General features: G+C 45.4%; 1 protein-coding gene and 1 long non-coding RNA gene across 3 annotated transcripts in view; both read right to left on the bottom strand.

The window, feature by feature from the left end:
* The window catches only part of LOC136614744 (keratin-associated protein 4-6-like), a 426,222-nt gene that overhangs the window by 354,860 nt on the left and 49,403 nt on the right, over positions 1-21,959 (bottom strand). The gene's annotated exons all lie outside the window — the stretch shown is intronic.
* LOC136614733 (uncharacterized) overlaps positions 1-21,959 on the bottom strand; it is a 54,131-nt gene that overhangs the window by 6,986 nt on the left and 25,186 nt on the right. Inside the window, exon 3 of the long non-coding RNA XR_010790962.1 lies at positions 16,003-16,116. This is a non-coding gene — a long non-coding RNA (uncharacterized lncRNA). The remainder of the gene's footprint in view (positions 1-16,002; positions 16,117-21,959) is intronic.

The raw sequence follows: 21,959 nt of genomic DNA, 5'->3' as shown, positions 1-21,959 counted from the left end.
TACCAAAAAAAAAAAAATGTGCAACACTGCTAAAAGCAGCCTCCACACTACTGCACACAGTTAGATGTGCCCCAAAGAAGGACCGTTGGGGTTCTTGAAGCCTACACTAACTCCTAACACTCTCCCTACAGCAGCTCCAACACGATACCACTGTCCCTCAGCTATGTCACAACACATCTGAGGCGAGCCGCGGGAGGGGCCGATTTTTATACTCGGGTGACACCTGATCTCCCCAGCCACTCACTGCAGGGGGGTGGTATAGGGCTTGAACGTCGCAAGGGGAAGTTGTAATGCCTTCCCTGTCTTTCAATTGGCCAGAAAAGCGCGCTAACGTCTCAGACATGAAAGTGAAAATAACCCGAACATCGCGTGGTACTCGTTACGAGTAACGAGCATCCCAAACACGCTAATACTCGAACGAGTATCAAGCTTGGACGAGTACGTTCGCTCATCTCTAGTCTTGACCTATCTTTTGTCGAAAAACACTGAGAGCTCCACTAGACTCCTATGGGAGCTGAAAAAAAGGGAGGAGGCACTCAGAAAAGAAGATAGTTGCTATTTCAGCTATTAGAAGTCATTCCAAGGATTTCTGCTGACCAACGTAAATCTGCGTTGCAGCGTTCTTTTTCCACGATACACCCGTTTGAATGGACAAGAAAATGCTTATTAAGCTCGGGTCTCGATCGTGGCTATACTTCATTAATGTGACATTCAGGCCACGATGCGGACAGCGTGAAAGCTCATTAGGCCTTATTTACCAGAACTGGGATTTTAGGCGGGCTACATACGGGCAAGAAAAATCATGCAAGAATTCTTTTGAATGGGGTCACACACGAGTGATTTTGTTATTACATCACGATGCGATGTGATTAGAATTGAGCGAATCTACTCATTTCGAGTATTTACTCGATCGAGCACCACGATTTTCGAGTACTTCAGTACTCGGGTGAAAAGATTCGGGGGGCGCCGGGGGGCGGGGTGAGGCGCAGCGGCGCGGGGGGTAGCAGCGGGGAACAGGGGGGAGCCCTCTCTCTCTCCCCCCCACAACCCCCCACTCACCCACGGCGCCCCCCGAATCTTTTCGCCCGAGTACGGAAGTACTCGAAAATCGCGGTGCTCGGGCGAAAAAATAGGCTCGCTCATCTCTAGATGTGATGCATGAAACGAATCCCAGATTGCCCTATCTTTGTGTGTGCTCTCGCATCAAATCTCCCACTGTTTTTAATGATGGCTGGCGGCAGCATCACACCTTATTCTAGGTTCATGCCATGCAAGGCCTTACCATTGAAAACAATGCGAGAGATTGCTTGCTGCTACTGCCCTGGATGGGGATCGCTACTTTCCCACAATGTTGCGAGGCAGTGTTTCTATAAAAATATCACGCATCCGCAGGGAAAATGCATGTTGGCGATATTGGGCCATGTTTTAGGTTAGCCTTAGGCTGTCTTGCACTTGTACGAAAATGGAGTGAAAATTCTGCACGGAAAGACGCACAAATAGGAACCCTATTCTTTTGAATGGCTTCATACACATTAGTGATGTTTTCCTGCACGGCACTGAGATGTGATGCTATACAGGAGACAATCAAAGCAGTGGGAGAACTCTGCGATCCTGTGACAGCCACGGTGGGGATTCCCTTCATCCCCGCAGTAATGCAAGGCTGTTGTCACATGAATATTCAACATCCATGGGGCTTTTACATTATGGCAAATGCAACATCAGTCCGGGAATCACAGCCCAATATTTCGGAGTCCAACCTTAGGCTGCTTTCATACTGGGAATAAAATAGCGCGATGCGGGAGTGAGTGAAAACGCAGTATTATGAAACCAATGATTTTCAATGGTTTCATTCCCATCTATAATGATTTCACTCATGCAATTAAGCATTTAAAAAAAAAAATCGCCTGTACAAAGCTGTGATTTTGCCACAATTTCATCATGGCAGTATCGTGATTGCCAGTATGAAGGAGCCCTAAGTGAAAATGCAGAATTGTGAAAACAGGGATTTTCAATGGTTTCCTTCAGATTTGCAATGTTTTCACTTCCGCAATGTGGACTGAAAAAAATAAATACATTTAAAAGAAGAAAAAAAAACACACTACATGTTGTTTCTTTCTGCGTTTTGCTTTTTTATCTCCCATGTTCCTCTATTGAGCCTCCTTTTTATCATTTTTAACATTGGAGACTCCCTATTGTCTATGGCGAGAAAAACGCACAATAAAAATCGCAAGTGCGAGCAGTGTTTTTGCATGGAAAACCATCGCCGATGCTCAGACATTTCATGGCAAAATCACAGTCGCCAATGTGAAGGAGCCCTCACTCTCCCATTGATCAAAAAAGCCTGATTTTCTCACAAGTGTGAAGGCACCTTACTGTGCAAGGGTCATCGAATTGTGTTCTTTACCCATGTGAAAAATGGAGTGCAGGTAATGGCTGTCAAGTCATTGCCAGCACACAGGCTTAATATCTTTGGTCCTGCCTGGTTAGGGTTAATTAGTTCTGCAGCTGTTAGTTGAGGTTTTAACAATCAGTTTCTTCCCGATCCCTATACAACCCGGCTCTTCCTGGCTGTAAGTGCTATTATATTTTAGTGTTTCTGATCCTCAGCTCTCCTCTCTGGTTCCTGTCTTTGGTTAGTCCCCTGTGTTTGTTTTGCATTGTGTACTTATCTTTTGTTTTTTGTTTGTTTTTGTTTATCTCTGGTTTTCTACTCTGTTTCCCTTCTGACCGCTAACCCATCCTTGCGAAAGTAGTGGGTTTGTTCCTTTCGGGACAGGTGCTCAGCTTCGGGGTGGGTTCTATCAGAGGGGTTCCTAGCTCCCTGCTCTGTTTGCTACCACTCGGTTCTGTCTGCTCCTGCATCTAGCCACCTGAGCAGCAAGAAAACACGCCTGCCCTTACTGTTCTGGTACCTAAACACCTCTTGGTCTTGTCTGCAGTCCTGGATGAACATGACAGTGGCCCAACTGATGGTACTTATAACTGATTGTATTCAGTAGGTGTGTTAGGGTGCTTTCACATGGGACAGAATAAGCCACAGGATGCAACGCACATGCAGATTTTGTCAATTAGTGCAGATATTGTTGTGTTCTTAACTTCAGAATGCGTTCTTCGAAATATCCTGCAGAACACTGTGACATAGAAGTGCCAGTGTGGACTAATTCCATCTACTGTGGAAGCAAACCTTAAAAAAATATAATAAAAAAAATGCAATGCACTTAAATGGGGTAAATATATAATATTTTTTTCCTAAAGACACCCATTGTATCAATTCATTAGTGCAATCAACATCAGGAGTTGGTATTGAGGATCACCTGGAAAGAAAGGAAGTTTAACAGATGGGACAGGGGAGACTAAAAGGTGTAAATTAATAAAAGTGAACTTGAAATTGGGTCTAATGATGTAAAAGGTTAAGAGCTGAGGGTGGCCTTGCCAAGATTCAAAACACTTGCCAGTAGTAGGCTGCACATATAGGGAGCTACAATGTGTATAGGTACGGTGTGCTATAGAATCTACACAGACTGAAAATAGAAAACCCAATGATTGTTTTATCTTTAAAGAAAGCTAACAAGTATATCCCAAAAAATCAAGCCATTTTGCCCACTGAGTTTTAAACCTAGCTAGAGAATCAAGTCTAGCCACAATCAAGTGTTCCATTATACAGCTATGCTGAAGCATCAAGAAAATGTCTGAGAAGGAAGGAACCCTGGCACTCCTCCATTGTTTTGCTATAGATGTTCTGGCAGCCGTTAAGATATGGGATATAATGAGAAGATCAGCAGATGTGCCGTCCTCTATGCCCAACAGCAAAAGAGCAACACCAGGGCCCCAACGCACCTTAATGTGTAGAATTGAACATATTGCATAGTGGATTTGCTCCCAGAATGTTTTGAGATGTTCACACGACTACCAAATATGCATTAAAGATCCAATTTCTTTATAGCATCTCCAACAAAAGTTAGAGTGTTGTGATTACATTTTAGATAGGCGGTATGGTGTCAGATACCATCGGTATAGTAACTTCCTATTGGTTTCCAGATGGTTCACATAGTGAGAATATTTATAACTAATCGAGAAAGCCTGCGACCATTCATCTGCAGAAAAAGATTCGTTAAGATCCTCTTCCCATCTGGTTCGAAATAGGGGAGTAAATGCGGGAGAGCACAATGCAAGTGAGGAGTATGCCTTAGAAATACCCTTAGAGTGTTGCTCCTCGTTAAATAAAAAGATTTCGTACTCCAAGCAGGGCAAAATAATAGGAGGGATATAGGATTGAAGGAAATGTCTAAGTTGTAAATACTTGTAAAATTCCTTATACAGGATATGAAATATATTATGCATATGAGTGAATGACATAAGCATTGAGTTTTCAAATATATCTCCTACTCGATGAATCCCCTTGGCTTTCCATGTAGCCAAGTCTATATCTGGAATTAGTGACTGAATCATTTCCAGAGGTAGTTTAAGGATCCGCAGAGGGAGAAAACTGTGATTTGTGGACACTTTTTTCCAGACATAGAGTAGCAGACAATGATGATTTTGGGAATGTCTTAGTTAATTTACAAATCCATAATAGGTGTGATAAGCTAGGGCAATCCAAAGTACTAGCTTCTATGTTCACCCAGTGCTTAGATGAGTCATCTAGCCACCAGCTTTTTAATTGGTATTATAAAGCAGCATGGTAGTAATTTTTCAGGCAGGGACAACCCAAGCCCCCCTCCCCCCAGGAAAGGGTGGAGGTATAATATTCTAGATGCCACTCTTGCTCCTTGGTTATTCCAGATAAACTGCAGTAACATATTTAGCAATTTGTTCAAAATGTTATCAGGTACGATCACAGGAAGATTTCGAAAAAAGATATAGAATTTTGGGTAGTAGTATCATTTTGGAGATAGCAATGCGACCTATCCAGGAAACCATGAGGTTGGCAATGTTTTTAATATCCTTCTCTAGAACGGCAAATAGCTTTTTGAAATTAACTGACACCAAATTATGAATGGGATATGTTAGCGTTATACCAAGATAGGGAATTTATCCATTTGACCACTGGAATGCATATGTCTGTTGCAATTTTGTTTGAGTGGGTTTGGGGATCCCCATATTCAGGATTATGGATTTGGTGGCATTAATTTTATATCTAACTGAGCTAAATTCACTAATAATATTAGAAAACAGAGTTAAGCAAAGATTCAGGGGCTTCCAAACTTAAAATAACATCATCTGTAAACAAGCCAATGCGGTGTTCTAAATTACCTATTTTAATATCTAAAATATCTGGTGCCGAGCGTATCGTATGTGCGAAGGGCTCCATCACCAAAGCAAACACTATTGGGGAAAGCAGATATCTGTGACGCGTCCCATTGGAAATGTTAAAAGAGTGAGAAACTGAGCCCGAGGGATAGATCTTTGCAGATGGACAGGAGTTTAAGGCTAGAATTGAAGAGAATAGTGGACCACAAAAACCAAACCTTGTGAGTATTTCTGAGGTAACCCCAATGCACTCGGTCGAACGCCTTCTCTCTAGGAGCAGAGAAGTCGTTCCCGGGCCAGACACCACAGAGATAATATCAATATAGGTCCTTGTGCCATCCACTGTCTGGCGCCCTTGATGAATCCCACCTGATCTCTATTAATTAGACTTGGCATGACCCCAGATAATCTTTTTGCTAGTACTTTGGCATATAATTTTAAATCCGTGTATAGTAGGGAAATAGGTCGAAAATTCTGTGGAAGGTCAGGTGATTTCCCAGGTTTGGGTAGGATAATAAGTGCCTTTAACATCTCTTGAGGGGTATGGCCTTTATAAACAATTTCGTTGAATACCTTAGTTAGGTAGGGATTTAGAAGAAATTTGTAGGCTTTATAATATTCATTTGTGGGGCCATCTGGGCCTGGGGACTTATTGGATTGTAAAGAATCAATAGCCTCTATTATTTCCGCCAAGTTAAAGGGTTGGGACAAGAAAATCCACCTCAGATTGTGATAATGTGGGCAGGTTTAAATTGTTCAGAAATTTGATATATTCATGTCTGAGGGCTGAATGGTCGATTTGTCCTTGGCTAGGTTATATAGTGATTGGTAATAAGTTGCTAAGGAGTCCGCTATACCCTGGGGATCAAAAATGTTAATATTTTTGGTATCGTAGATAAAGGGTATGCACGATTTAGCTGAGCGTTGTTTTACTTGCTTTGCTAACAGAGCACCTGGTCTGTTACCCTGTCAATGATATGTCATTTTTAGGCTTCTCAGGGCTAGGTCATGTTCATAAATCTGCAGTTCGTGAAGTTGTTGGTGGACAGAAGAAATTTCCTTTGTCCTCATAATTGAAAAAGAGGTTTTGTTCATCCTATGTAGAGAGCACAGTTTGGATTATAGTGATAATAAAAGGGAGTTTCTATGTTTTTTTTAATTGTTTTAGAAAATGACCCTGCATAATTGCTTTATGTGCACACCATAGGGTGGAGTCAGAGACTTCCCCGTTAACGTTAAGGTCAAAATAGTCAGAAAGTACTTGTAAGGTTTGAGGGGCATACATAGGATGCTGCAAATTGTAATTAAGGTGCCAAATTTTAACAATTAGTGGTTAAAGCATTCTTGGATAGACATGGCTATGGTTGCGTGATCTGACCACGAGATGGTGCATTTGGAGGTGGAAATAACATTAAGAAACTTCTTATCTACCAGCATAAAGTCGATTCTACTCTAAATTATATGGGGGGTGCGAGTAAAAGGTATAATCGCGTTTTGTTGGGTGATGTAACCGCCAGACATCAAATAGATCATTTTCATTAAGCAGGGAAACAATGGATGATGGTCTGTCATTAACTTTAGTGGTAGAGGAGTTCATAGAGGGCCAGAGAGTCTTGTTGAAGTCTCCTACTAGTAACAGAGGGCCTACTCTATGACGTTTAATAATGGTGATAATTTTCGGAATAAATGAGTGTTGTTTGGTGTTTGGGGCATATATTGAGGCTATCGTAAAATCACAGTTATTGATAGAACATGTTAAGATGACGTAGCGACCAGACTCATCAATGATATCTTTTTTAAGGGAAAATGCTATTGTGTCCTGATACCCTGCATTTTTTATGGGATGCTGGCGAGGAGACAATGTGGGGGAAGCATGTGAGAGACAGAAGGCATCCTCTTTATTAAGATGTGTCTCCTGGACACATAGGATATCTGCGCCAATTGATTGGGCTCCCTTCCATAGCATGGATCTTTTAAAGGGCGAGTTTAGACCTTTAGCATTTATAGAAATTACATTGAAAACCATTTTAACTAAGTAAAAATAGTTGTTTGTATCCAGACAGAAATCTGGATTGAACCTACTGATAATGTCAGCTCTATGTCAGTGTGCCTACCAGACACCTTCCAGGCAAAGCACATCAAGTAAATATGCAAATACATTAGTATCTTTGATCGGACTGTACATGAAAAGAACAGGTAACATATAACACTGGCTATAAATAGAGATGAGCGAGCACAGTTGTCCGAGCTTGATGCTTGTTCGAGCATTAGGGTACTCGAGATGCTCGTTACTTCAGATGAACATCACGCGGTACTCGAGGCAATTGCATTTCCTTCCCTGCATGTTTATCGCCATTTTCTAGCCAATAGACATGCGGGGAAGGCATTACAACTTCCTGCTGTGACGTGCCAGCCCTCTCCCCCCTCGCTGGACACTAGTGAGTGGCTGGGCCGATCAGGTGACTGCCGAGTACTAAAACTGGTCCTGCCCGTGGCTCGCCTCAGACGCATGGTGGCAGAGGCTATGGAAAGTGCTGCTGCTTATACAGGGATAGTGTTAGCATAGGATCCTGTCTTCAAGAACCCCAACGGTCCTTCTTAGGGCTAAAACTGACAGTGTGCATGATAGTTGTGTCTGGCTGGGAGCAGTAGGGCATCCATTTTTGTATTACACATCTAGGCCTTTTCCTAGTCTTTCAGTAATAGCGTTCTCAGCCTGCAGTGCCGTACAACCAGCTCTCACCGTGGAACTGCACTCTAACATTTCCTAGCCTACTGCAAATGACTTCAGTTATACTGTTCTGTGTCTTCAGTCCATTAGACAGAGGTCTCACTGCTAAACAATACTGTAATATTTCCTGGGCCACTGCAAAGTATTTCAGCTCTGCCGCTGTGCAGAGTGTCTCACAATACCCTTTCCTTGGTGGTGTTGAGAAAGCCGCAGTTACCAGCATTATCCACTGGCTTTAGAGTCTTCTCCCACTCCATACAGGTTCTATTATCTACAAGTCTCTGCGAGCAGTAAATTACCCCTAGGTATCAGCGCAAGACAGTGGATTAATTTTTTCAAGTCACAGCATAGAGCATCCGCTATCTACAAGTCTCTGTATGTGGAGAATTAAGCCACAGTTGTCAGTGCTGTTCAGTGGGGTAATTTATTTGGGCCCTGCTCTATTCTTAATCCACCATGATGAGGAGTAGGAGTAAGGGTCGAGGGCGCGGACGTCCAAGTGAGGGTGTAGGCACAGGCCGAGTTCCTGGGCATGGTGAATCATAGCCAGCTGCTGCGGGATTAGGAGAGAGGCAAGTTTCTGGGCTCCCCAGCTTCATATAACAATCTACGGGTCTGCGTGGTAGACCTTTATTACAAACAGAGCAGTGCAAGCAGGTCCTGTTGTGGATGGCAGAAAACGCCTCCAGCAATGTATCGACCACCCAGTCTCCTATGCAGTCCACTATTCCCGGCCTAGGGACTGCAACTCTAAATCCTCTGGCGCTGCTCCTCCTTCCCCCCAGCCTCCTCACTTCATGAAAATAAAGCAAGCAGACTCCCATGAACTGTTCGAGTCCCTGCCATGAGTGGGAAGAAACGGTTCCTCTCTCACCTGAGGAGTTTGTCGTGACCGATGCCCAACCGTTGGAAAGTTCCCGGAGTCCGGGTGATGAGGCTGGGGACTTCCAGCAACTGTCTCAGGAGCTTTTTGTGGATGAGGAGGATGAGACAAAGTTGTCTGTCAGTGAGGTAGGGGTAAAGGCTATAAGTCCGAGGGAGAAGCGCACAGAGGATTCGGAGGAAGAGCAGCTGGATGATGAGGTGACTGACCCCACCTGGTTTGCTAAGCCTACTGAGGACAGGGCTTCAGAGAGGGAGGCAAGTGCAGCAGCAGGACAGGTTGGAAGAGGCAGTGGAGTGGCCAGGGGTAGAGGCAGGGCCAGAGCGAAGAATCCCCCAACTGTTTCCCAAAGCACCCCCTGGTGGCAAGCCTCCGTGCAGAGGGCTAGGTGTTCAAAAGTGTGGATGTTTTTTAGTGAGAGCGCGGACGACCGACGAACAGTGGTGTGCAACCGGGGAGCCACCACTACCAGCCTCACCACCACCAGCATGCGCAGGCATATGATGGCCAAGCACCGCACAAGGTGAGACGAAAGCCGTTCACCACCTCCGGGTCACACCACTGCCTCTTCCCCTGTGCCACAACTTGCCACACAGATCCAATCCCCCTCCCAGGACACAGGCTCGAGTGCATCCCCGCCTGCACCCACACCCTCACCTCCACCGTCATCCACTCCATCCAGCAATGTCTCTTAGCGCAGCGTTCAGCTGTTTCTAACACAAGCGTTGGAGAGAAAGAACAAATACGCCCCCACCAAGCAGCATGCACAAGCTTTAAACGTGCACATTGCCAAATTAATGAACCGTACAGGCTTGTGGAAAGGGAGCCTTTCAAAAACATGATGGCGGCGGCGGTCCAGCGCTACTCTGTCCCCAGTCACCACAATTTTTCCCATGGTGCCGTCCCAGCCCTACACCAGCACGTCTCCTACAAAATAAATCATGCCCTCATCAATGCAGTTTCTGGGAAGGTCCACTTAACCACAGACAAGTGGGCAAGTACTGGTGGGCAGGGCCACTATATCTCCCTGATGGGACATTGGGTGAACTTGGTGGAGGCTGGGACAGAGTCAGAGCCTGGGACAGCTCACATCCTACGCACACCCAGAATAGCGGGTCCTACCTTCGTGCTGGTATCTGCGGCGTTTTATGCCACCTCCTCCCAACCCTCCCCCTCCCTCCTCCTCTGCCACCTATACCTCTCAATGAAGAAGTGTGAGCACGCAGCCAGCAGTCAGTAGTGCGCAGCGCGGCAGGACAGCGGTGGGCAAGCGTCAGCAAGCTGTGCTGAAACTAATCAGCTTAGGTGACAAGAGGCACATGGCCCCCGAGCTGCAGCAGGGTCTGACAGAGCAGACCAACCTCTGGCTTTCACCGCTGAGCCTCCAACTGCGCATGGTCGTGTGTGACAATGGCCATAACCTGGTGGCAGCTCTGCAGCTTCACAAACGTGCCATGCCTGGCCCACGTCTTCAATCTGGTGGTTCAGGGGTTTCTTAAAAACTACCCTCACTTGTCTCACCTGCTTGGCAAGGTGCTCTGCATCTGCGCACATTTCCGCAAGTCCACCACGGACGCTGCCACCCCGAGGACCCTGCAATGTCGGTTCAGCTGCCAGAGCACCGACTGCTGTGCGACATGCCCACATGCTGGAATTCTACGCTGCACATGTTGGCCAGGCTGTACGAGCAGTGTAAAGCAATAGTGGAATACCAGCTGTAACATGAGCGGCGAAGTGGTACTCAGCCTCCGCAATTCTTTACTGAGGAGTGGGCATGGATGACAGATATCTGCCAGGTCCTTGGAAACTTTGAGGAGTCTACCCAGATGGTGAGCGGCGATGCGGCAATCATTAGCGTTACTGCTGCTTTGCCTGCTGAGAAGTTCGCTGCAAAGCATAAAGGCCGACGCTTTGTGGTTGGAACAGGAGACGGGGGAACACAGTATGTCGCTTGATAGCCAGACCACTCTCATGTCTATATCTCATCGCGGAGGAGGAATAGGAGGAGGAGGAAGAGACAGCTGGCCACACTGCTGAGGGTACCCATGCTGCTTGCATCTCATCTGTTCAGCACTATGGGCTGAAGAGGAGGAGGAGGAGTATCCTGAAAGTCATCTTCCTAGTGAGGACAGCTATGTGTTGCGTACTGGGACCCTGGCACACATGGCTGACTTCATGTTAGGCTGCCTTTCTCGTGACCCTCACATTAGACGCATTCTGGCCAACACGGATTACTGGCTGTACACCCTTCTCGACCCATGGTATAAGAAGAACCTTTCCACTCTCATTCCCGAAGAGGAAAGGGGTATGAGAGTGATGCAATACCACAGGGCCTTGGTGGAAAAAGTGATGCTAAAGTTCCCATCTGACAGCGCTAGTGGCAGAAGATGCAGTTCAGAGGGCCAAGTAGCAGGGAAGGAGCGGGGATCAGGCAGCATGTCCAGCGCAGGCAGGGGAAAACTCTCCAAGGCCTTCACCAGCTTTATGGCTCCCTAGCAAGACTGTGTAACCACTCCCCAGTCAAGGCTGAGTCCAAGGTAGCACTGTAAAAAGATGGTGAAGGAGTACGTAGCTGATCGTACCACAGTCCTGCGTGACACATGGCACAAACTTGCGCTGTATGCCCTGGAGGTGCTAGCCTGCCCTGCTGCTAGCGTCTTGTCAGAGAGGGTGTTTAGTGCAGCTGGGGGAATCATCATGGATAAGCATACCCGCCTGTCAACTGCCAGTGCTGACATGTTTACACTCATAAAGATGAACAAAGGATGGATTTCACCAGACTTCTCTTCTCCACCGGCGGAAAGCAGCCGAACCTAATGAGCCTTTTTTCGCTGGAACAGGAGAATAATGCATGCTCTATCACCACAGAAAAAAGGGGGAATTAGCTTTATCAATCACTCTCAGATATTACTCCACCTACTACTCCTTCTCCTAAAACAGCATGTCATCATGTTGAACTGCCAATTTTTCTGCGGCCCAAAAGGCTCTGTTTAAAAGTTTTTTACAAGTTTTTTCAACCTTTCAAAAGTATTGATACTTTAACAGATACCAATTTTTTTCACAGGGCTGCCTCCAGGCTCTGTTACAAATTAAGCAACAGCGAGCTGTATCTTTAAAAAAGGTTTATGGGTTTCACCTGCCCTTGCGGGTCTGTCTATACTTTTGCTGCAGAAATGTTACTGGGGTCTGCCTATGCTGTGGGTGCACAAAGACTTCCCATCGCGGTGTTTTACCTATCTGGCACAAATACACTGATGGACTTGGGCAGAAATGTGTGCCAAGGCCGAGGTCCTTGGCGGGGTCAAACTCTGCCATGTTTGGGCACTTTGATTTCTTCCTGTATAATACCATCTTTGTGCACCCACAGCATAGGCGAGCTCAAGGAACTCAAAGACTTCCCATTGCGGTGTTGAGCTATCTGACACCTACACAGAATGAAGTGTGTGGGGACCCATGGATTTCCCATAGCTATTTAACTCACGGCACCTTGGGTCACACAAGGTGGACGCTGGGACCAAGCCTGACCCAGGGCCCGCTCACATGCTTCCCACACAGAGTATTGCGGGTCCTACCTTGGTCATGGTTTTTCGGCCTTATTATGCCACCTCCTCCACCTGCTTAGGGTTTGAGGATCATGTATTTTCTCTCGTGTTACCATAGTTATCAGAGACACTGGTTTGGGCCAAACAAAAGGATCGCTACTGCATTAATGAGACGTTCACAGCTGCACAAGCATCAGAGTCCGCTTTATGCCCACGATTAATGAGGGTGTGAGCCGAGGCCAAGGTCTTTGGCTGGGTGAAACTGCCATGTTTGGGTGCCCTGATTTTTTTTATGTGTAATATTTTCCTTGGATTCCAGGTGCTCGAATATGCTGTGGGTGCACAAAGACTTCCCATTGCTGTGTTTTACCGGTCTGGCACGAATACACTGACTCACTAGGGCAGAAATGGAGGCCGAGTTCCTTGGCGGGGTGAAACTCTGCCGTGTTTGGGCACTTTGATTTCTTCCTGTGTAATACCATCTTTGTGCACTGACAGCATAGGCGAGCCCAAAGAACTCAAAGGCTTCCCATTGCGGTGTTGAGCTATCTGATACCTATACAGAATGAAGTGTGTGGGGACACATGGATTTCCCATTGCTATGTAACCCGCGGCACCTTGGGTCACACAAGGTGGAGGCCGGGGCCGAGCCTGACTCTGTGCCCGCTCATGTGCTTCCCACACAGAGTATTGCTGCATTGTGGAGATGTGTAGAAGTGCTGGCACCTGAGTCCCCTTTATGCCCAAGTTTGTGGCTCCTGACAATTTTGTGACGGAGGTGGCACGGGATTGGAATGATGATCGTATGTCAATTTATCATCCATTCTCAACAGCATTGTGGGCTATCGCCTACACTTTCAAAGAGGGTCGCTGCCTGGCCCTGCCAACCCTCTGCAGTGCGTGTCTCCGGTTCCTCCTCATCCAATACGTGCTTATAAATAGACATGAGGGTGGTGTGACTATGAAGCGAGCATGAGGGCAGCAGAATGCTGCGCAGGGAAACTTTTGTGTGCAATGTGGACGCAGGGTAGTGTGTGTTACAATGTGCCAGCATGTAACCCAGGAGAAGAAACAGTCGCGTCACCCGCAGGCAGCGATTGTCCTTGGTTGCAGGTAGTGTGGTGCTTAGCTAAGATGTGTCAGCGCGTGTGCCTTGCTAATGAGGGTTTATCCAAGTAAATTGTTAGTGGGGTGACGCCAGACTCTTGCCCCTATTTTGGCTTAATAGTGGGACCTGGGAGCCTCAGATGCAGCCATGCATGCTGCCCCTGTCCTTTCCTATCCATTTTTGTGTTGTTTCCATTACTTTCTGATGGTTTCTGGTGTTTGACAAGTCATCAGCTATGCGGAGCATCGGTCCCATACAAAAATGATTGAGTCGCCCATTGACTTCAATGGGGTTCATTACTCAAAACGAGCTCTCAAGCATTTCGAAAAGTTCGAATCGAGCACCCGAGCATTTTGGTGCTTGCTCATCTCTAGCTATAAACCCTACAACACAGGTGAAGGAAATAAACATATAGAAGAGAGGCAACAGGTTAAATGGTATCGAGACCACCATAGTCCAACTGGGGGAACTGGATTTACTATTCACGAGTAAAGAAACGGCCAAAAATTTGAAGGCGGACACCTTTGATGAAAAATAACGATAAAGCAAGATGGCTTGAGATGCTGTAAAAAAAATAAAACAAGCAGAGCTCTATATTTCGGAATTTGTCTAAAAGGAAGTCACTTAGACTGTCCATTGCCAGACTTCGTAATCCATTCCTCACGGATATTGGGGGAGAGGTTTCTCACGTTAGATCCACAGGATCCCTGTGCCACAAGGTTCCAGTCTTTACATAGTTGCAGCGCTTCCTCTGGAGACTGGGCTGCATACTTAGAGCCATTTTTAGTAATTATTACCTTTACAGGAAAACCCCATTTGTAGCTAATGCCCTGTTCCAACAGGATTTTGGTACTGGAAGCAAAAGCTCTCCTGCGCAGAAGAGTGGCCGCTGACAGATCTGTGAAAAGCTGAATATTTTTGAATCGTTTAGGACTTATGCGGGAGAATCTAGCAGCACCCATTATTTTGTCTTTATGTGATAAAAGTGTATCCGGGTCATAACGTCCCAAGGAATCAAGGGCGGCAATGATTTAGGCTTAGGAAGCCTGTGAGCACGGTCAATCGTCAGATCATGTTGAGTGGCAGGAGAAGGTGAGTGAAGTAATCGACAAGAAAGTCTTTAAGTTTATCATTTTTAACCGTCTGAGGAATGCCTCTAAGACGGATATTATTTTGCCTGGACCTATCCTCCATATCAGCAATTTTTTGTTTCAAAGCCCCTAAATCGTCCGCCATTGAATTGGCGGTATCCACAAGCTCATTATGGGCTGATCTTAGATCCTTCATTTTATTTTCAATGTGTGAAGTGCGATCACCGATAGAGGTTATTTCTGTTTGCAGTGAGAGGAGCCTGTTGTATATCCTTCTGTATAGAAAGCTTTAGATCAGCTATCAGTGAGCGCATCAATGACTCTGAAATGGGCATCTCACCTGGTTTAGGGGTCTGTGAAGGGGTTACAGTGGGGACATTTTTATGAATTGCACACTGTTTTTCTTTGGAGAGGAGAGTAGCAGGCGCTGAAGGGGTTAATGCATGAAAACCATCCATGCTCTCCTTTTTATTCTGTGAAAAATGCATTGTTATCACTTTGTATATGTCGTATGCTTCTCTGATGCGTGTGTATGGTTTTTACATCCATATTTACTGCATTTTTCACATGTGCAAAAATTTATAAAGACATAAGAAGGATCATTTGATGGCCTCCCCCCCCCCCCCCCCCCCCATATGTCTCCTGGCATTAAAAACAAACAAAAAAAAACCTGCACAATCTGCTGACTTTAATTGGGTATTTTGCTCCAAAAAGAAGTCATATGGGGTTTTAAGCATGTCAAATACACTTTTGAATCCATCAATGCAAATCAATGGTGTTGTATACTGTGCATAGAAAATACAGCTGTAATATGGATAGAAAGTGCATCCATTTGACTGGGCCCCAAAGGGGAGAAGTCATGTCCAAGTTTGTTTAGTTTCAAACGCAAACAAAACTTGAATGTTAAACTCATCCATCTGATAAAGCCCTTATAGCAGCTTATCAATGCAGTGTTTGGCCACACAGCTTATAAAAGGTGGAACATGAGGTTATAGGGTGCATCCAAAATTGTGGTAATTTGCAGACAAAGCTCATGTCACACCACTGCCTAGTGTACAAGCACCACACCGTGTATCTATTCATACACTTCCAGGAGGAATAAAGGAGGAACAGCTCCATGTCGTGTTCCAAGATAAGATACACTTTTTTTTCCCCACTCGGTTTGTCACTTCAAGTTTGATAAATCTCTACATGAACCATTTCCATACAAGTCTTGTACAAGCATGTGACATGTAAGCTGTGGGGTCCCACACAGCATGTGTATGGGGGAGGGGGGGGGGGGTCTGTGTGCTGCGCCATGCAAATTGCTCATGAGAATCTCAAGTACAACTCCATCTTCATCGTTTGAATATGGCCTGACAGAGAAACCAGTACAGCAGCCGCTTACAGATACTCACCCCAGGGTCACACTCCTCATTTTCTTTTGCTTTTGGCCTACAGGTACCTTCTATCAACAATTTGCAGCACCCGCTCTTACAATATTCACTTAGAGCACAGGAATCTCCATCATCCTAAATATAAAGAGAATTATTATTCAAAGCACATTTATTCCCTCTTTTATAAGGTTTGTTTGATTATTATCGTTACTGAGATCGGCCACAATTATTACTTCACACCAGGAAGGAGAGGCTGTTAGGGACAATTCAGACGGCTGTTCCCCATCTGTGCTGTCCATGTAATTCACGGCACACAGACACATACTTGCCAATAAGGCTAATCACTTGAACGCTATTTCACGTGGATCCTGTCCTGTTGTGGTCCGTGTCATGGATGAGTAGGATATGTAATCAGTTGTCCGCTCGGAGGGGAGTCCTAGAGTCTCATGCATAACTCACAAGCTACCCTCTGAACATATCCTTGGTCATTCAGACAGACATTGCGTGTATGAGGTCTGTTTGGTCTTTTCTGTGGAAGTTCTATAGGAAAACCGTAAACGGGTAAAAAGCTTTGTGAAAAAGGCATCTGGATTTTTTAGATGCCAAAAACACATTAACCCATTAATGACCACACATGCTTCCTTTTTTTATATGGAGGACACTATAAGGTCTTAATCTGATATAAACAACCTATCATGCAACTGTTTGAAACCGTGGCACAAGAAAAGCGAGAGCATGTCAACACCTCCATCTAATTTGTGGGATCTTCAAGAAGGTCTTCTGCCCACATGGGCCAATATTCCCGCAGAACAATTTCATCCAGTGGATTCTACATAACAATAAATTGCTGCAGTTCTCAAGGCCGAAGGGGTCCAATGTGCTAGTAGATGGTGGTGGTGGGGTCTCTAACAAAGTGGCCATTCAGTGTATATTTATGAGTTGATGGTATTAGAGGAGACATGTCTGTGTAAAGCTTTCTGGTGTACGCTAACATGTTCACCGATCAGGACTTCCACTTCAGCTTGGATTTATGGTGGTCCATGGACCTTATTATACATGCATACTCATCTTACGGGGAAACTCTGTGGTCCTACTATAACATATCTTTAGAAGGAAACTAGCCAAATCCACCTCACTCACGTTTGAGCAAAAAGACTTGGACCGGTGGTCAAGGCATATAGTATGGGAAAGGTTCACAGCCCATAGAGCATGTCAGGTCAGTCAGTGCCCAAGCGTACAAAGAGAGGAGCATGCTTGCTGGTAAGCCTCTTTCACACAGGCGCTGTCCATCTGCAGTATAGCAGCACACAGAATGCACTGCTATATTAACAGGTTATAATAGCAATAGGAATAATAGGCTCCTATAGAAGAGTTCACATATTTGAAGAAGGTTAGGCACGCTGAATTTGTGTGCCTAACAAAAGATAGGACATGCGAGTGCAAACTCACATCCAGCTCCGAGGTGCGCACTAAGATAAGACCTGCCCGATCTTTGCTGCGTGCTTTCTATTGGCTCCTATGGGAGCCTGACAGAATGCATCTCGCACCTCGGAGCATGTGAACAGGCGACTTCATATAGCTTGAATTAACTCCTGCATGCGATCTTCAGAGCAGTATAGCCGTGTGCTTCGCTTGCGGCTTTTACTGCTGGCGGACAGCGCCCTTGTGAAAGAAGCTGTGCAAACACTGGTGTGTGAGGTGCTGGTCAAACTACCCTACTGCAGTCTGTGGTAAAAAGAAACAAAAAAGGCCAAGCGGACGGGAGATACAGGCCTTTTATTTTGCTGACAAAAAAGCCAACTCTACTGCAAGTAAACTAGCTGAAAGTGAGCCTTTAAGCTTTTCCAATGATTAATGGAGCTAAACTCACATGGGATGGGCTCACCCAGGGTTATACTTTGCATGGCTGTGGCTCTGCAGCAGGTGCCAAGAGATTTCAAAATCAGAAATGCCGCTAGCTACCGAGAGTGATGGCTGCATAGAGAGTGTGCTCCCTCACTACGGCACTGATTACAGGCACTTATCAGCAGCCAACATGTCCAAAATAGGAAGACACAGCAAGGAAAGAGGAGGGGAACATTCCCTGACACCGCGCCTGGCCCGGGGACAATCCGATCTCCAGAAATATCTGAAGGAAAAGACAACCAGGTCCCCCCATGCTACAAGTAAGATGGGGCCAGCAGCTGCAGCTGCACTGTGCACAGCGCGGGAAGATGACTCTGACTCAGAGGGAGAAGAAGAGGGACCTCTATCCAGGAGCTTTATGAAGTCTCTACTTACCAAAACGATGAGCCCAGTCCTGGCAGAACTTGCTGAAATAAAAGAAGAGGTGAGGCATATGGGGAGGAGGGTAGAGGAGCTAGAGGGAGCATCAGCCATAGTCACATCACATGCTCTGAGTATGGCCGACATCTTAAAGGAGCAGCACCTGCAAATAAATAAAATGCTTCTTATGCAAGAGGACTTGGAAAACCGCAATCGGCGGAACAATTTGCGCATTAAGGGTTTACCAGAGTCGTGGGCACCTGATGTTCTCAAGAAAGTGCTGTTAGAAATATTTGCAGATCTGGTCGGATCTGAAAAAGCTGGTGCTATCAATATTGAAAGAGCACACAGGGCCCTGAGGCCACAACCAGCTGCTGCAGAACCTCCCAGAGACATAGTATGTAAACTGCTTGCATTCTCGGATACAGCGGCCATTTTAGAAGCTGCCCGCAATCGCAAAAATCTACAGTATGAGAGCTCGCCCATACAGATTTTTCAGGACCTTGCACCAGCAACTCTGGCCAAGCGCAGGCTTTTGAAACCGCTTCTGGATGAACTGAGAGCAAAAAACATCAAATACGCCTGGCTCTATCCTTTTGGTTTGGGCATTAATTATAAAGGCAAGAGAATTAATATACGATCACCAGAGGACTTAAGAGAATGCTGGCCCCACTTAGGTCTGGACCCTATCGAGTTACCCAATTGGCTCCCTCTGCCGGATCTCCCGTCACTGCCTCATCTTCCGACACCAGAAAATTGGCGCACAGTGAGTCACGCCAAATCCCCGAAAAGCAAGCAAAAAAAGAAAAATAGAGAAGAGGAATCAACAAGAGACACCTGAACACTTAAGTATGGACTCTATAAAACCTCCACTCTGTATCGGAAGATACATTTGGCGTTGAGTGTCGCTGAAATATTTAGCCCCTAGGGTCGATACTACCCTAATGGACCCTCACACAGTTCCAGGACTTATTTCCTCAAATCTTGAATGTTTTTCATGTTTCTCATGTTTCTTTCTTCCTTAAGAAAGTGCCTGTATTGTGCCCCTCTAGTTAGGCGAAACTTCATTAATAACAGTTTTTTGGCACATAAGCCGCCTCCATTATACGTTTGAGCTCTGACTGTTACGAGAGCCCAGTCGTATACACCTGTAGATAAGAGTGTATTGCTTGATTGAAGTTATCTTCTGGTAACCTACTCTGCACCTATCTACTTAACCGCATTTATTTCTATTTTGTTGTTACATCATTTACCTCTGTTTCTGTTCTTTTTCCTTCCCCTTTCCTCTCTAATTTACCCTTCCCCCACCCTATATCTCTAGATACCTTATCTGACGAGAACAAATAACAGCTCGCCTGCAAGCCAGCTCCCATTGTGTCCTTTTCCATATATTGAGATTAATTTATATCTGTACCGTATCATCTATACATCTAGGCACCTTAGCGGGTGAACGACCGGGGCGAGTGTCGACAATGGAGGCAATACGTGTCACCTCGTTCAATGTCCGGGGTCTCAACCTACCACAGAAGAGATCGTCTGTCCTACAACTCCTGAAAAGGTATAATTCCAAAATTGTTTTATTACAAGAAACACATTACAAAGGAGACAAGTGTTGGCCCCTCCCGGGGAAACACTTTACATCAAATTTTCACAATTCACATCCCACCTCTGCTTCAAAAGGTGTGTCCACCTTCATACATAAATCCATCCAATTCTCACTCAAGGCCAAGTACTCAGACGAAATGGGGAGAGTCCTATTCTTAAAAGGCTCTATTAACAATTCCACCTTAACAATAGCAAATCTGTATGCCCCAAACACAAACCAAGTGAATTGGTTGATTACCCAATTAGAGATCTTGAGAGAGTTTGCTGAGGGCCAGGTCATTCTGGGAGGGGACTGGAACATTACATTGAATCCCAAATTAGATTCCTCCTCAAACAGATCCAGAATCCCACAGAAACAGATAAGGAGATTGAATAGTGCCCTACATGAAATGGGAGTCGTGGACGCATGGCGCTCCCTGAACCCCTCAACAAGAGACTACTCACACTACTCCCAAGTGCATTCTTCATTCCAAAGAATTGATTTTATTTTTGTTTCTGGCGATTTACTAACTAAAGTTCTAAAAGCTAAGATAGACCCAATTACGGTATCGGACCACGCCCCCATTCACATTAATATCCTAATTAGAGGAGACGGTCCCAGAGAATGGAGGTGGCGGCTCAATCCTTTCCTTTTAGACTCCGAAATTGAGAGGTGCAACCTCTCTGATATGATAGAAGAATATTTTCAGATTAATAACGACGGATCTACAAAGTTACCGGTGGCATGGGAGGCACATAAGGCCTATGTACGGGGACTTCTGATTTCCCTGGGCTCGAGAAGTAAAAAAAAGCAACAAGCCGAGGTGGACAAGCTTCTGTCACAGATAGCTAGAATAGAACGAGAGACAAAGCTCTCTCATATAACAAACAAACTAGATGAACTGACAGAACTAAGACGCTCATTAAAAAATTTGTTGGAATTAAGATACAACAAAAAACTCCTCCACCTGAAACATATAGCCTATGCCCATGGCAACAAGGGCAGTAGGTTCATGTCGGCGATCCTCAAAAAATCACGCGCCAAAAACGCTATCGTAGCTATCAGAGACCAAGCCGGCAAAAAGCTCACATCGTCCCAGGGGATAGCGGAGGTCTTTCAACAATTTTACACGGACCTTTACAATTTGAAAGATCAACATTCCCAGTCACCACATAGTAACAAAAGAGAAAAAATAGACGCATTCTTAAATAATACCAAACTACCAAAATTGGATGAAGATGCGAGGCTCTTACTATTAGAACCAATAACTACACAGGAAGTGGAGGATATTATAGCAAACAGCCCCACGGGAAAAAGTCCAGGCCCGGATGGTCTATCGATCGACTATTACAAAATCTTTAAGTCAATTCTAGCCCCAAAATTAAAAGACCTATTCAATGCTCTCCTTATGGGCGACACACTACCCAAACAGGCTCAAGAGGCCCACATTACTCTACTGCACAAAGAGGGAAAGGATCCGGAGATGTGTGGCAATTACAGACCCATATCTCTTATCAATGTGGATGTAAAGTTCTGGGCAAAACTCCTAGCCAACAGAATGGAAAGCCTAGTCCCCCTCTTAATAAACAGAGAACAAGCAGGCTTTATAAAAGGGAGAGAGGGGAGGGACAATTGCCTCAGAATATTACACGCAATCAGAGGCGCCCAAGCCCACGGCATTCCTGTCACCCTGATTGGGACTGACGCCGAAAAGGCTTTTGACAGGGTGAGCTGGCTTTACATGGAGAGGGTCCTAGCCCAATTTAACTTCCCTCCCAAGTTTATCTCGGCAATCTTTTCACTGTATCAAGACCCCCATGCAAGACTAAAAATTAATAATATTCTATCCCCACCCTTCAATATTCGCAATGGAACACGCCAGGGATGCCCGTTATCACCCACCCTCTTTGTATTGGCCCTGGAACCACTTCTGCAGGAGGTAAGACTGAACCCGGATATAAACGGCCTCAAAGCTGGATCCGACACTCTAACAACTGCTGCATTCGCAGATGACATTATGTTCATCATCTCGGACCCAGAAAAAGGAATATCCAACCTGGTATCAGTCTTGAATCTCTTTGGAGAACTATCTAATTTCAAAATTAATTTCTCTAAGTCAACTATGCTC

Source organism: Eleutherodactylus coqui, chromosome 1 (genome assembly GCF_035609145.1).
Source record: "Eleutherodactylus coqui strain aEleCoq1 chromosome 1, aEleCoq1.hap1, whole genome shotgun sequence".
Taxonomy (NCBI): domain Eukaryota; kingdom Metazoa; phylum Chordata; class Amphibia; order Anura; family Eleutherodactylidae; genus Eleutherodactylus; species Eleutherodactylus coqui.
The sequence above is the reverse complement of the archived record's forward strand: the minus strand, read 5'-3'. Positions and strand labels throughout refer to the sequence as shown.